The sequence below is a fragment of the Paroedura picta genome, unplaced genomic scaffold (assembly GCF_049243985.1).
Source record: "Paroedura picta isolate Pp20150507F unplaced genomic scaffold, Ppicta_v3.0 Ppicta_v3_sca19, whole genome shotgun sequence".
Classification (NCBI taxonomy): domain Eukaryota; kingdom Metazoa; phylum Chordata; class Lepidosauria; order Squamata; family Gekkonidae; genus Paroedura; species Paroedura picta.
The window spans coordinates 40,914-57,079 of NW_027518616.1; positions in this window are offsets into that span (position 1 = coordinate 40,914).

A 16,166-nucleotide genomic window follows, 5' to 3' on the forward strand; every position below is an offset into this window, starting at 1 on the left:
CACTACGTCAAACTGGTGGTCTGCTGTGCGTACATACATCACCTAGGGATGCCATCCTCCAGGTAGGACCTGGGGATCCCATGGTTTTACACCTCATCTTTAAGCGACAGAGATCAGATCCCCTGGAGAAAATGGCTGTCTTGGAGGGAGGACTCCATAGCATTATACTCCATTGAGGTCCCTCCTCGTCCCAACTCCCACCTAGTCCCGGCTCCATCCCCCATGCTGTACTACCCTGCCGGGTCACACCTAGACTGAGTGTCTGCACCTGAGATCATGGGACCACAGCCCAAGAGAAAGGCCACTCACGCAATCCATACTCAAGACAGGAATGAGCAAACAGGTTCATTAGGAGAGACAAAATCCAAAAAAGCCAGAAGGTGGTTATTGGGAGTCAGTCCTGAAGCCAGGTGGGGAGTGGGACACTGAAATGGGTAAATCAGGACAGAAGGAGAGCCAGGAGAGGAGGAGGAGGAAGAGAAGGAGGAGAATTGGAGACTGGAGACTGGAGGGAGAGAGTCGTAGATCCAAAGAGCAATCCAAGGCCATAGTCCAGGTGTTCAAGCTGACAGAGCTCTGCTGTAGCGAGACAGGAATGAGGAGTCTGAAGCAGACGGGCAGGGTAATGCAAACATTGCACCTACAATGAACCCAAGGCCCCACCACTCTTTAAATGCAGAAGAAAGAGAGCAGACTAGCTAGGCAGCATCTAATCAGCATTCAGCTGAAATACCAGCTGGAAATAGAGGACCAGACCAGTGACTCAGAGCATTCAGAACACTCAGGGCCATTCCGCACAGCTTAAACGTAGCGTTATACTCACTTCTTGCACACGCTACATTTTTGGGATTTTACACAACGTCGTCCACATCCTGCCTCCTGCCAACAATAGTCTCACTACATTCAGCGCTTTATAGCGAAAGTTGGGGAATTGCATGGATTCACTGAACTATAAAGTGGTAGCTTGTGGTGAGCCACCAGCAGGCAACCAGTCAAAGACATGTGCAAAGGGAAATGGGATTTTTTTTTTAATGGCGAACTGCCTGGAGCAACAAATATGTGATCATGCACTTTGCACAGGCAACAGTAATTACATATTAGACAAATTGTTAAAGGCAGTCAAGTGACACAAAGCGCATTTCCCTCAATGTTTCTCATGATTATTCTGGCAACATTTCCATGGCGTTCTGTGGACCCCCCCTCCAAAAAAAAATGTATGTGCTTTTGTGTTTGTGTGCTGCCTGCCAACTTTTCAACACTTGATGGCTCAGAGTGGTCACAGTGAGCTAAAACTCGAGTGTTGTTGTTGTTGAGGGAAATAACCACACATGTTGACGTGTACTCACATACACACCCGCACTCACAATGGCGACAAAGGACACTTTGCTGCCAGCACTTGAATCGCTCACGTGACTCACTCTGTCCAATCAACGTTCCCCGCAAGGCTGAGCACCCAATCAGGAATCTAGAACTCCCTTCTCCTTAGAGAGGCAAGAAACTTGAACACAGAGAAGCTCCTCTCTTGAACCTCCTTCTGCTGTTAGCGACCAGCACGAGTTGGAGTCCTCCTTGCATTGGGCTCGCCACAGCACTGATAAAACTGTTCTGACCGAGCAGGAATATCAGGGCTCTCTCAGCCTCACCCACCCCACAGGGTGTCTGTTGTGGGGGGAGGACAGAGAAGGTGACTGTAAGCCGCTTTGAGACTTCTTTGGGTAGAGGAAAGCGGCATATCTTCTTCTTCTTCTTCTTCTTCTTCTTCTTCTTCTTCTTCTTCTTCTTCTTCTTCTTCTTCTTCTTCTTCTTCTTCTTCTTCTTCTTCTGTGCTGTAGGCTTCAAATCTGCAGATAATCGCAAAGAAGAAATAGACATGGCTTGGCTGCGTCTTCCCTCCAGCAGTGAGGCTGGCCAGAGCAGTATTTTAAGTGAGAAGGAGCTTTTCTGTGACCTTCCTGTCGGCCAGCAATCAGGCAGAAGGGGAAAGCTCCCCCCCACCCTCAAAAGGAAAGCACAAATACCCCCACCGACTCTCCTGCATTGCTCTCGGAAATGCCTCCCTCCCCTCAATCAGGCTGTGAGAGGCTCCTTCACAGCAGGCCTGAAAAAGGGGAGGTTAGTTAGCTGCCTTCTCTCTCTCTCTCCCTCTCTCTCTCACACACAAACACAAACATACCCACTGTTAAATTGGGGTAGGCAGGGAAGGCACAGGAGCCCCGAGGCAGACAATGGGGGGGGGGGGGGAGCTGCCGCCACCTTCTCTTTCTCTCTCTCTCTCTCACACACACAAATACAACCAAACCCATTTTTAAAGTCAGGCGAGCAGGGAAGATGCAGGAGATCCAGGGCAAACAGCGGGGGTTGGTGCTGTCCCCTCTCTCACTCAGTCAGTCAGTCAGCCTGTCAGTCAGTCACGCACACAGAGTTCCTTTGCCCCATTCCCCCAAAGGGCTTAAAGCCTGCACCAGCCCAGCCAAGCCTCTGAGGGTGAAATGCCCAACAGCGAAATGAAGGTAAGTAGCATCACTAGGTTTGTGGGGGGTGGGCCTGAGAGGGGCTAGCCAATCAGAAGGCATGCAAGCCCTGGACAGTCTCCACCCAGGAGGCTGTTTCTCAAATATAAGAGAAACAAAGTGTTAACTATTTGAATTTAAAACTCATCCTCTCCACTATCCGCCATTTCTGCCTCTTTACAAAAACCCCTTTTGGAGCAATTTTGTTACAATAAAATTGTATTATTCATTTTTTTTAAAAAACCTTCTCAATAATGCAGTGATTCAGGCCTGAATACTGTCTCACATAGGTTCCTAACAGCTCTCTTGCTAAATCAGGGACATGTGGTCACTCTTCGGCTCAACGTGCAGTCATCCTGGCTATCTTCCCCATTTGATTCTGAATATATGATGTTGAATTCACCCTTTACTGGTGCTTCAAGAATTTAAAGCCTGAGCATGCCATGATGGGCTGGATGCTGAAAACAAGGAGGAATTCATTCAATCATTCATTCATTCATTCATTCATTCATTCATTCATTCATTCATATGCTGCCGCTTTCAAAGATTCACGGCGGGTTACAATAAAATAATAAAAACACACAACCCTTAAAATCCCCAATACATTAAAAGATTGCTATTAATTGCAGTTAACTCCCCGTCTCCTCCTCCCCTGTCCAGCTAGCAGTCCGGAGATCTTTCTTTAGGAGCGAGGGTCTTGATCTTGCCGGCTCAAGTGAATCCCCTGATGATAATTCTGGGACCACAACCTGGCCTCAACCATATGCCTGGCGGAAGAGCTCCGTCTTGCAGGCCATGCGGAAAGCTGATAACTCTGGCAAGGCCTTTAGCTCTTCCGGGACCTCATTCCACCACGCTGGGGACAGGCCTGAAAAAGCCCTGGCCCTGGTCAAGGCCAGGTTAATGTCCTGGGGACAGAGTGCCCTGCAGGGGCCATAGACCGACAAGCGGTCCCACAGATATGCAGGGCCCAAGCCGCATATAGCCTTGAAGGTTATAAACTTAAACTTAAACCTTAAACTTGATCCAGAAACAGACTGGTAACCAATGCAGATGATGTAGCACCAGCTGAATATAGACCCTTCAAGATGTGCCAGTGCATTTTGTACCAGCTGCATTTTGTACCAGCTGTAATTTCTGGGTCACAGCTAAGGGTGGGCCCACGTAGTTACAGTAGTCTAACCTGGAAGTGACCATTTCATGGCTCACTGTAGCCAGATATTCAGAGGACAGGTAGGGTGCTAGTAACTGCGCTGGGCGCAGATGAAAAAATGCCGCTTGGGCTACCTTTGTGACCTGAGCCTCCATAGAATGGGAGTCATTAAAGATCACCCCCAAATTCCAGGTGGTTGGTGCAGGTGTCGGTTGCACCCCATCCAGATACAGGAGGCGCGCTTCCTGATCCTGGCCGCATCTCCCCAGCTACAGGACCTCTGTCTTGGAGGGATTGAGTTTCAGATGGCTCTGCCTGAGCCATTCAACTACTGCTTCCAAACATCTGGCAACTGTTTCTGGGGGGAGTCTGGCCAGCCGTCCATTAGGAGATAGAGCTGGGTGTCATCTGCATATTGATGACAGCCCAGCCCATAATTCTAGACCAGCTGGGCTAGAGGGTGCATGTAGATGTTGAACAACATGGGGGAGAGGACCATCCCCTGTGGAACTCTAAAAGGGTCCAATAACTCATCCCCCATAGCAACCCTCTCTGACCGATTTTGGAGAAAAGAGACCAGCCATTGTAGCACAGTTTCCCGAATCCCAGCTCCAGCGAGGCGGTGGGCGAACAACTCGTGGTCGACCATGTCAAACATGGCTGAGAGATCTAAAAATACGAGGAAGGCCTACTTGCCCCAGTTCAGCTGGCACCGGAAATCATCCGTTAAGGCGACCAGCATGGTCTCCACCCCATGGCCAGGACAGAAGCCAGACTGGTATGGATCCAGGGCTGAAGTTTCCTCCAAGAATTCTAGGAGCTGGTCTGCTGTGGCCTGCTCCACTACCTTCCCCAAAAAGGCAAGATGCAAAACAGGTTGGTAGCTGGCGGAGTCCTGTGGATCCAGCAGTGGCTTCTTCAGTAGGAGACTAACCACTGCCTCCTTAAGCCCCTCTGGGAACTCTCCCAAAATAATGGGGAGGTTCACAATTTCCCTCAAGGGGCCTCCTATCCATGGCTCGCCTGACTTAAGCAGCCAGGACGGGCAAGGATCCAAGGGACAAGTGGTCACCCAATTAATTGTTTAATTGCTGGCCAGTTGATATTCTTGAGAATCAATGGATTTTGGCAGGTTAGGAGGTCTGTCAATTAGGCAGGAAGACCATTAAGAACTTTAGGTATTTTGTAGATGGATATATTTTAGGTACAATTAGATGTCAGAACCAGTTAAAAGCCTTTCTGTTTCATGTTCTGTTTGAATCCCTCAAAGAAGTAACTTGCTTTGTCCTTTCTCAGGACTCAACTCTCTAGTAACGTTGTTAAAGGAATACCGAGGGAAGAAGAGTTGGTTTTTATGCCCCGCCTTTCACTATCCAAAGGAGTATCAAAGCAGGTTACAATCACTCATTGTTTCTCTCCCCATAACAGATACCCCATGAGGTATGTGGGGCTGAGAGAGCGCTGATAGAACTGTTCTGTGAGAACAGCTTTAACAGGACTGTGATTAGCTCAGGTTCACCCAACTGTCTGCATGTGGAGGAGCAAGAAATCAAACCCAGCTCTCCAGACTGGAGGCCGCTGGGAAAAGGAATATAAAGAACCGAGTCACGCAGCCCATTTGATTTAACCCATTTCTTAGTTGTTTTTGTTGGACATGAGGCCTGTGCTACAATTTCCTCTCCTCCTTTTGCAGACAGAGTGCAGGGATAGATGGAGACCCCCTCCCAGCACATGTCTGGAAACCCCTTTCCTTATATGGAACAACTTGTGTATGGAAGGAACACACAAGGGGAAGGAGCCAATCAAAACCTGTAGCAAAGCATGCAAGCACAATGAATTTCAGGCTGCGTCGTTGCTTGCAACCAATCACAGAGGCACATGGGTAGAACCAAATATGGAAGAGACACGTATATCCTGGAGCTGCCATCTTTGCTGTGCTGAAGAGAAAGCTTTGTCTGATTTGACAGACATTTCTTCCTTCCTTTCCTAGCAGAAAATAAATATTTTCTCTTTGCCACTATGTGGTCTCAATCTCTTTCCACATATTGGGTTACGAGGCAAGGAGGCACCTTTATGTGCAACATTTCCATCAAGAAGAAGAAAAGTTACTTTTTATACCCTGTTTTTCAGTGTCTGAAGGAGTCTCAAAACATTTCACAATCACCTTCTCTTCCTCTCCCTGCAACAGACACCCTGGGAGGGCGGTGGGGCTGAGAGCTCTGACAGCTCTGTGAGAATAGCTCTATCAGGACTATGGCTGGCCCAAGGTTGCCCAGCTGGCTTCATGTGGAGGAGAAGGGGGAATCAAACCTGGCTCACCTAATTTGAAGCTGCTGCTCTTAACCACTACGCTAAGCTGGAACCCACTGTGTGGTTCCTACAAATTTATAATCTCTATAATCCTACAAGTCTACAAGTGAATGTTGGGAGGCCCCCTGAGTCAGCTGAGGACTAGAAGATGAAGCAGTCCGAAAAGCCTCAATAGTAATAGTAGAAGTATTTTTTTTTAAGGACAAAAGTAGTTTGCAAGTCCCTAGATTCTGGGAGATAGGGTGTTGCTTGCCACTCATGCTAGGACAGATCTTGGTCGGCTTTTCTACCTGAAAGGCCAGTAATTCCGTCGTGCTCAACATAATGGCTCAGAAAGCATCAATGCACCATGAAATTGTGTTTCATTTTTTGAAGGCTCCAGAAGTGACGGACTGACTGGATAAAGCAGAATAATAGCAGCTTCTGCTCATACTTTATGCATGTGTTTTTAGAAGAGTTTGTGCTCTGAATTTCTTCCTTTGAAGCTGGGGCTGCTTCATTCGAAAGCCGGACCGACAGTCCCTTTTGCTCAGGCCTGCCTGCACTGATTAGATGCGGCCACTGAGTGTCTTAGACTCAGGCCATTCCTAGCCAGGCCTCCTGAGAGCTTTCTAAGTGGATGGAACGAGGTTTCCTCATGGAGCTTCATACCTGCCGAACAAGTTCTTCACTGCTGAGCAGAGGCCCCTCCTGAGGAACTCCTGCACACCAGTACTTGGGACTCAGCTGTGCTGCCTTGGTACTCCTCTGTGCTGGCTGTTCTTCCCTCTTAAAAGAATAACAATGGAAACTCTCTCTGCTCCAAAAGAATCCACATACGTCTTCCCTCTTTAGCTGGGAAAGGACGAGGGCAGCTTAGGCGGATGAAAAATGCACTCGGCGTCTGGGTCATCTCTACTTATCATTGCTCCAAGCACATATTATATTGGGATTCTTGCTTGGATGAAATTGCAAAAGATCCTGGGTCTTGGACCTTGCATTTCCAGTACACTTACCCTGTACATGCTCAGGAAGCATGCGCACAGTGTTTATTCTATAGCAGAGAGGAACATCCCTGGATTAGGCATTCTCTCTCTTTCCCAGACCCATGGGATATTGCCATTTTCTATGTTTTTTTAAAGCTAAAATAAAAGTTTAATATATACAACCTATTATCTCAATAGAATATTTACAGAAGAAGAGTTGGTTCTTCTATGCAGCTGTCCCCTACCCAAAGGAGTCTCAAAGCGGCTTACATTTGCCTTCCCTTTCCTCTCCACAAAACCTCCTCTGTGAGGTGGGTGAGGCTGAGAGAGCCCTGATATTCCTGCTCGGTCAGAACAGCTTTATCAGTGCCGTGGCGAGCCCAAGGTCACCCAGCTGGCTGCACGTGCGGGAGCGCGGAATCAAACCCAGCTCACCAGATTAGATGTCTGCACTCCTAGCCACTCCACCAAGCTGGCTCTCTGTCTAGTCTTCCCCCTTTCTATTATAAGGAAATGATGTTTTAGAGAAGAACTGTTTTTCTAAAATATATCCCACTTTTCACTACCTGAAGGAATCCCAGTGTGCCTTACAAACACCTTTCCTTTCATCTCCCCACAACAAAACCCCCGTGAAGTAGGTGGAGCTGAGCGAAATCAGATAGAAACTGCTCTGTGAGAACAACTCTGAAAGAACTATGACTAGCCCAAGGTCACCCAGCTGCCTGCTTCTGGAGGAGGCGTGGGGGATCGAACCCGGCTCTCCAGATCACCGGCCACAGCTCTTCACTTTCCCACCATTCGGGCTGTCTTCGGCACTCGTGTCATTCATTATAAATCCATCCACAGTTGAAAGTAAAAGAGAAGAATCTTCCAACTGTGCCCGTCCTGGCTCTGAACAAATTGGAAGCGGCATTCAGACAAAACTGGGGATGCTGGCCAAGAAGATATGGGATCGCTCTGCGGTGGATGGAATGGCCTCGGCTTTTGCAGAGCAGCTTCAGAGTAGGGTTGGGGGCTTCGGCACCCAAAGTGGCCATCCGCTCCTGCCGCAGCCAGCGGTGGGAACAAACGGCCGCTTCGGGCGCCGAATCGCCCAACCCTAGTTCAGAGCGAGGGGAAGACCTTGGTCCCAACCTTGCTCTTTCATCAGTGGCCAACCTTGCTCTTTCATCTTGGTCCCAACCTGGGTCCCAACCTTGCTCTTTCATCTGGTTTGCATGCTGAAATCCCCAGCATCTCCAGTGAAAAGCATCCATTCGTTGTGGAGGGGCAAGTTTGAGAGCTGCTGCTGCTGCCAATCACAGCAGATAACACTGACTTTGATAGACTTCTGGGCTCAGGAGAAGTCCTCTTCAGGTGGTCATGTGCCCATTCCTTTATCAAATAGATTTTTCTTTACTTTGCTCTTTTTCTAATTAACTCACAGATGTCCATAAGGCTCTACACCAGGGGTGGTAAACTGCGGCCCTCCAGATGTCCATGGACTACAATTCCCAGGAGCCCCCTGCCAGCGAATGCTGGCAGGGGGCTCCTGGGAATTGTAGTCCATGGACATCTGGAGGGCCGCAGTTTGACTACCCCTGCTCTACACCCTTCATTTCATCCTCACAACATGGAGGTTAGGACGAGATACAGAAATATTCTCCATTGTTTCACTGTTGAAAATAGAGGCTTCCTTGAAGCACCGTACATTCATGCCAAGGGTCTGTTTGTGGGTTCTACCCTCACCATTCTGACACACCATTGAAAGGTTTTCAGCATCGATCTGTGATGCATTTATTTAAATGCTATCAGAAAAACCCATTGGATCCCTGAATATAACAGGCACTAGGCCAACATCCCCTGCCCTGGGCAGGCTAGCCAAGGCCTGGAGAGGCCTCAGCAGGCCTTAACAGGACGGGAGGAGAGGAAGGCGCTGGGGGCAGTCCCCCCCAAAAAAAGGAGGAGGTGCTGGCAGGCAGTCTACCTCCTGCTGTCCCAGCAGCACTACCAAGGTCTGGCAAGGCTGCGGGTGGAGCTGCTCAGAGCAGCAGGAGCTCTGGCCGTGACTCCCTCCCCTTCCCTCCCCCCCAGCCCACAGTCCAAGGTCCTCCACCCTTCCTCCCAGCTCCTACTTACTGGGCTGGAACGTCTTCCAAATTGAAGAAGTTGGAGGGGGACGTGACCAGGGGTGGGACATCCTTCCCGATTGGCCATTCATTGGATGTACAGCCAATCAGGAATGGGACAGCTAGGACAGCCGAATTGATTGGTGGTTAGATGGTGAGTCCCAGCTCCTCCAAGCAACCCCCTATATTATTCACATATTTTGACTTTGTTACTTCTATACCTTGTCACCAAAGAGCCCTTGCAGAAGTACCACTAGTACAAGTGAAAGAAGGCATGGCATCCAATTAAGGAGGTCCCTCCATGACAATTGTCCTTCATGTTATTGAGGAACATTGTGGTTGAAACAGCCATCGTCCTACAACTGTTATTATTAGCATGACAAAGATAGGATGGAGCCATGTCTCATCAATATTTTTGATCTCACTAGTTCAGTTAGTGCAGTTTTTCTTACAATGCAATAAGAGGAAGCTACTACCCACATTTTACTTTTTACACAATAATTCAAGGAACTTTGCTCAACTTTGTCTAGTCATGACATATCTCCCATGGGATGCTGGAACTTTTCAGATGGTATATTACCCCCCCCCCCCACACACAAGATATTGCAATAATTACTAAGAGTTATATGGCTATTGTTAAAAATGTCAACATACAAATTTTACCATATGTGGTGGACCTGCCAGAAAGTTCAGAAATGTTCAATTATGATTTATGATGAGATGCAAAAAGATATTGAAGTAAAATTTGCATTGGATCCAAAATGCACATTAAATATAGTAGCAAATAATATTTAAATGCATAATTAACTTGTTAAATATATGGTAACAGCTGCTAGGATTCTTTATGCATCAAGATGGAATAAAGATATTACAGATTGAATAAATAAACTGATGGAATATGGAACAATGGCAAAACATATATTTGGTATGTTGGAATTCAGAAGAAAATGGAATCTAATGCTAGACTATACTGAACAGTAAGAACTGAGAAGAAAAGAAATAAGCAGACTCTAGACTGAACATGCCAACATACAGTATATGATTTGTAACATTAAGGTGATGTAAAAGTACAAGATACATATTACAACTCTCTCTCTCTGTAACCTTTTTTGAAATCCCAGTTTTGTAGTATAGAATATGCAGTATTTATTTCTTCTTTGTATACCTCTAAATAATGAATATACGATAAAAAAATAAAGAGCTGCCATACAATAATTGATCTGTTATTATTACTGTGAGAATGGTGGATTGGAGACCTGTACCATCAACATTATTATAACTCTGTAACTTAAAATGCAAAGAGCCTCTGCCCAAATTCTCCCTTCTACCCAACTGTTTAAGGAACTTTGTTCCACTCTGTTTCTCTTCAAGACAAATCTCCCATGGGCTTCTGGGAGTATTGCTGACATGATTAACCAGTTCTTCATTTAGAAACCTAAAGACAAGACTGAATTTTGACAACCTATTTGAAAAAGGTTCATGGTAGGCCTTTTCAAAAGCATGCACATAGCAGCTTTGACTTCAGTTTAAAATTTCTGCAACATTGTAACCATGAAGCACAACAAGAAGATTCATATAGCAAAGGGAGAAAAAGAACAAACCAGAGAGAAAAACATAGTTGGGTTGGGAAAGAACACCATTACTACCTCTTTTAAATTAATTTCTGATTCTTTAAAAAAAAAAATACTCTTCACAGTTTCCCATACAAATGAAACTGTTATTTTTGGTCATGATTCATAGCAGCCAGACTCACTAGATTTTATTTGTATCGAAACAACATGTGCTGCAAATCAACTGAGGAAATGAAAATTTTCTTCTGTTCAGTGAGTTGGTCGCAGCAATTCAGCTGTAAACCTTTACAGCCAGTGCTTGCCTCTAACTGAGGCACAGCTTTGTGCATATTTGCCACTTACTGTGTTCCTTATGTTCTTTTCCCAACAAGTATGGGAAATGTGCATTTTTGATCTTTCATACAAATGGCTGCAAGTCATCTGTTTGCTTCTGATGAATGGAAACAAGCTGCAGATAAGCGTTGTCGTTCTCCTTGTCAAAGGGAGGTTCATTGTCTCTTACAAATGCAGGGGTGAACCACACCTCACAAACATAATGGCTCGAGCAGAGTCGCCTGAAACTCAACCCCTCCAAGACGGAGGTCCTGTGGGCCCCCACAGGTACATCTTGGAGGGCCCATATCCAGCCAGTGCTGAGGCAGCTGCACTGGTTGCCAGTTATTTTCCGGATCCAGTTCAAGGTTTTGGTTTTACTTTCAAGGCCTTATGAGGTCTGGGCCCAGCGTACCTGAGGGACCTTGTCGCCCTATGCCCCCCTGGGTTCAAACTTATTGGTCATTCCCAGCCCCAGAGAAGCGCACTTAGCCTCGACCAGGGCCAGGGCCTTTTCGGTCCTGGCTCCGACCTGATGGAATTAGCTCCCGGAGGAGCTATGGGCCTTGCAGGAGCTTACAGCATTCCACAAGGCCTGTAAAACGGAGCTCTTCTGCCAGGTCGCTGGATGAGGCTGGGCCGCAAGGAAGATCTGGCCCCCCTTATAGTAGCGTGGCAGCAGTAGCAAAATGTAATCTGTACCCTCTGTTTTCCATCACCCATTACCCCTCTAAAATGGGTTATCTGGGGTAACTTATATAATTATTAGAGTTTTTGCCGCAGCTTTTTATTATTTTATGTTGTGTATTACTGTGTATTGGGGTTTTATGGATTTTATTGTATGGGTTTATTGGGGCTTTTATGCTGTAACTCACCTCAAGCCTCCGGGGAGAGGCGAGTAACAAGTCTAATTAATTAATTAATTAATTAATTAATAACAATGATGATGATGATGTTAGCAATAAAATACAAAGTTCTAGAAAACTGTTGCTGATAAGGGCTGTAAGAAGAACTAAAGGCAGCCACAGCAAGTCCTAAATCAGAATAACAATAGTAAATTGTTGTAAAGCTATATCATGGAACGGGGTCAAGAACAACCATTAAACAATGTTTAACAAACAAGTGTCCAAAATAATGTATTGACAAAACTGAAAAGATGGTGTAAAGACATAAGTATAAAAGACTTGCATCACAATATCCAAGCAAAGTCCTCTGATACAAAGCCTGAGCAGCATGCATGGAAAGTTCCTGAAGGAACTCTTTGGGGCTTTACGCACCGGGATCTTTGTTGCAAATTGGTCACTGAATGAAAAATCGCCATTTAAAATAGTGGAATTCGTCGTTATGCATACCTGCCTTTGTAGTGGAATCCAGTTGCGTTTTGTAGCGTTTCCCACAGCTTCCGGTCTCAGGCAGAAATCGCTAGAAAGGAAGCGCTATTGCCGAGCTCGTCCCGCCCCTGGCCGTCAAGCAGCCAATGGGCAGCCGTTAGCATGCTCCCAAACAGCCCCTTTCCCTTTAAGAAAGGTTTTTAAAAAAAAAAAAAAAACAGACCCATTGTAACGAATCTGTGTAGATTCGTTGCAACGGAGAGACCCATCCAGCTGCCTAATGTGAGCTGTCGTTTGATCATATGATCGTTGCCACGCTGCATCGAGTGAAAAAAAAAATCCCCCCCCCTCACGGGCCCGATTTTCGGCTGAATGAATGTGTAAAAAAATAAAGGGAAAATACTTCAGCAAACGGGCTTTTCTGTGGTTTGTGCTTAGTGACTAAAGGTGAAGGACTGAAGCCAGGGAAGCCTCTAAACAGAAAGAGGCTCACTGGTGCGTTTATCCCCGCTCGCTCGGAGAAAAAAAAATGGCGATCGCTTCGCCGGAAGTTTGGAGGACAGGCTCAGGAGGAGGGACTTTGAAGAAACCGCAACAATGTTAACGCACAGGTCTTTTTCGCTAGTGTTGCAGATTGGTTGCAAGAGTGTAGCGCTTTCTGGAGGGTGAATCCACTTTTTGGGATTCCCCTGAAAGCGCTACAACGAAGCGCTTTTTGCAGATTGGTTTCAGGTGTGTGGCAGATTGTCTACGACGTCGTGCGTTATGGCAAATCAATAGCGTTTCCAATTGGCAACCATTGTGCGATTTTGAAGGCGTGCAAAAAGCCCCTTTCAAATCTCCAAATCTTGCCATCGAAGGCAGGAAACGTGGAGAGATAATAGTCTTGGATTGGGCATGATGCCAAAGATGTGACAAAAAACCTCCCAGCTTTAATTTGTCTGTTTCAAACTTTCTTAATTTCAAAATGTTCAGTAAGTCACAACCTTCATGCATAAATGGATCCAGCCGCAAACGTGTTTCTGAGGGTTGTAATGGAGTAAGGGCTGCTGCGTGAGAGCTGCCCCTGCTGGTGAGTTCCCTAATAGCTGCCTGCAGCCTTTCCAGGTCCTGGGAGGTGGGGGAGGCCATCTGCAGAGTTCTTCCACCCCATCCCCCCAGTGTAGCACCCATTGTATTTCTGAATGCAATGGGCTTTGTCCCTAGTATACATATAAAAGACGTGTGATGCAAAATACTAATATCACATTAAAGGTGCTTTCGGAGAAGGTTCAGTGCAAGGTTCAGTTTGGTCCAATTTTGAAAATGTTCAGTTCAATTTTGGAAACCAAATTGCATGTATATAAAGTTGTTAATTTATTTGAAATGGCCTATGGCTGATTAATAAACTAATCTAAATCTAAATGTATATAAAGAATAGCTGGTTTGATTGGTACAAGGGAGGAGTGAACCTAAAACAGGGATTTGGAGTCAAAACAGCAACTATAAGATACCAAAAATCATCATTCCAGTCAGATATTTCCATGTGTTAGTAACTCTGCAGGGAGCATTGGCCCAGATCCGAGCTCCACAAAGGTCAGAGCCTCCCTCCAGCCCTCAGCAGAAGAGGCTCTTCCAGAATTTCAAAAATTCACAAGACAGAAAGAAACACTTTGGTTATTCAAAAATATCAAGAAACCTGACTGCAAGGCATTGTTTCAAGCCTCACTGTAACCGCAGAGTAGATCTTCCCAAATGGACTCATTCAATTATATTAGGGATGGACACAAACTTGGCAAAGACGCTCCACAAAGCGTCGGGTCAGGTCAGCTTCAAAAGTGGTCAGAGTGTACCAAGTTGGGGTGAGCTCTGCCTGAATAGCATTTTCGTCTTTCTTTACTGCTGCAGGACTTAACACAGTTATCTCTAAATGCAGTAGATCAAACGCTGAGATTTCTGCTTAGGCAGCAAATGTGAAGATTTTTGAAGGAAAGCCAAATATATATATTTTCTTCCCTCTCCTCTTTTATTTTGTGATGTGAGAAATACAGAAAAGGAAACCATTTAAGATGGCGCCTACTTGAATAGAGCTGTTCTGGCCATGTAGAGCTTCTGTTACCTAGAACAGTCGTTCACAACCTTTTTCAGGCTGCAGACCAATGGGGGGGAAGGCAATCCAGGCGCCGTGCATGTGTGACAGCCCATGCGCAAATGCGCATGCGTGCCAGCCCATGTGCATGCGCGGCAGGTCCACACACACGCATTTATACTGTCAGACACTAGAAAGAGGAAGAGAAAATAAAAATATTTTTTGCAGGTAAAAATATTTTTATTAAATTATCCCTATTCTACAAAAGGTGATATATATATAAAGCTGATTTTTCAAAACATAAAATTCTTTTTATATACAAATCTTTCAAAAACTCTTAACTTACAAAATTCAGCATTACCAATTTCAAAAATTATAAATGACAAGATTCAAATTAGCATTTACCGCAGAGAGTACTCCAAAAGTTAAATTTTTAAACAGAAACAATCTTTTTTTTTAAGCAGAATTTTTATTTTATTTTCCAAAATTAAAGATGAAACAGTACGAATAATATACATTATTAATACAGTGGGGTGGGTGAGGCTGAGAGCCCTGATATTACTGCCCGGTCAGAACAGTTTTATCAGTGCTGTGGCGAGCCCAAGGTCACCCAGCTGACTGCATGTGGGGGAGTGCAGAATCGAACCTGGCATGCACTCCTAACCACTCCACCAAACTGGCTCTCCAACTGTCTATGTTCCCCATTGTCCTGTCTACTGTTCCTGTTTTCATGCCTCTCATTTGCTGAAACCTAAGAATTGTAAGGTGCAACACTACCACCAAGTTTATGATACATGTGGTGGTCCATGGTACTCTCCTAGCCCTTTTCCTAATTTGTTGGAGAAGGAGAAGGAAGAGAAGAAGATTTTATGAGCTTTGGCAGATTGTGAGTGGGTGGGCAGGAAGGGATGTGCCAGTGTTTGTCTCTTGTGGCCCTTCCTTGCATCCCCAGGGAATTGCTGATTGCCACTGTGGGATGGTGAGCCTCTTGTGGCGCAGAGTGGTAAGGCAGCCCTCTGAAAGCTTTGCCCATAAGGCTGGGAGTTCAATCCCAGCAGCCGGCTCAAGGTTGACTCAGCCTTCCATCCTTCCGAGGTCGGTAAAATGAGTACCCAGCTTGCTGGGGGGTAAACGGTAATGACTGGGGAAGGCACTGGCAAACCACCCCGTATTGAGTCTGCCATGAAAATGCTAGAGGGCGTCACCCCAAGGGTCAGACATGACTCGGTGCTTGCGCAGGGGATACCTTTACCTTTACTGTGGGATGGTAGGTGAATTTCCTTCAGACCAGGCTGGATTCTGGATATTTTTGGTGGAGGTATCACTTGGGTATGAAATTGGGGTTACCATGGGTAGTTTTGAGTTCCTGCATTTTGCAGGGGGGTTGGACTACATGACCCTGGAGATCCCTTCCAACTCTTTCTAAGAAGACTTGGCTTTCATACCCTACTTTTCACTGCCTGGAAGAGTCTCGATGCGGCCTACAATTGCCATCTTCCTCTCCCAAAACCGACACCCTGTGAGGGAGGTGCAGCTGAGATAGCTCTGACAGGACTGCTTACTCGGGGCTGTGATGAGCCCAAGGTCACCCAACTGGCTGCATGTGGAGGATCAGGGAAACACAGTTCTATTAGAGCTGTCCTTACAGAGCAGTTCTGACACTCAGCCCCACCTATCTCATAGAGTGTCTGTTGTGGAGAGAGGATGGGAAGATGATTGGAAGCCACTTTGAGACTCCTTCAGGTAGTGAAAAGCGTGGTATAAAAACCAATTCCTCCTCCTCCTCCTCCTCCTATTCTTCTTCTGAATTGGTTCTTGCCCTACTTGGTTATCTACCA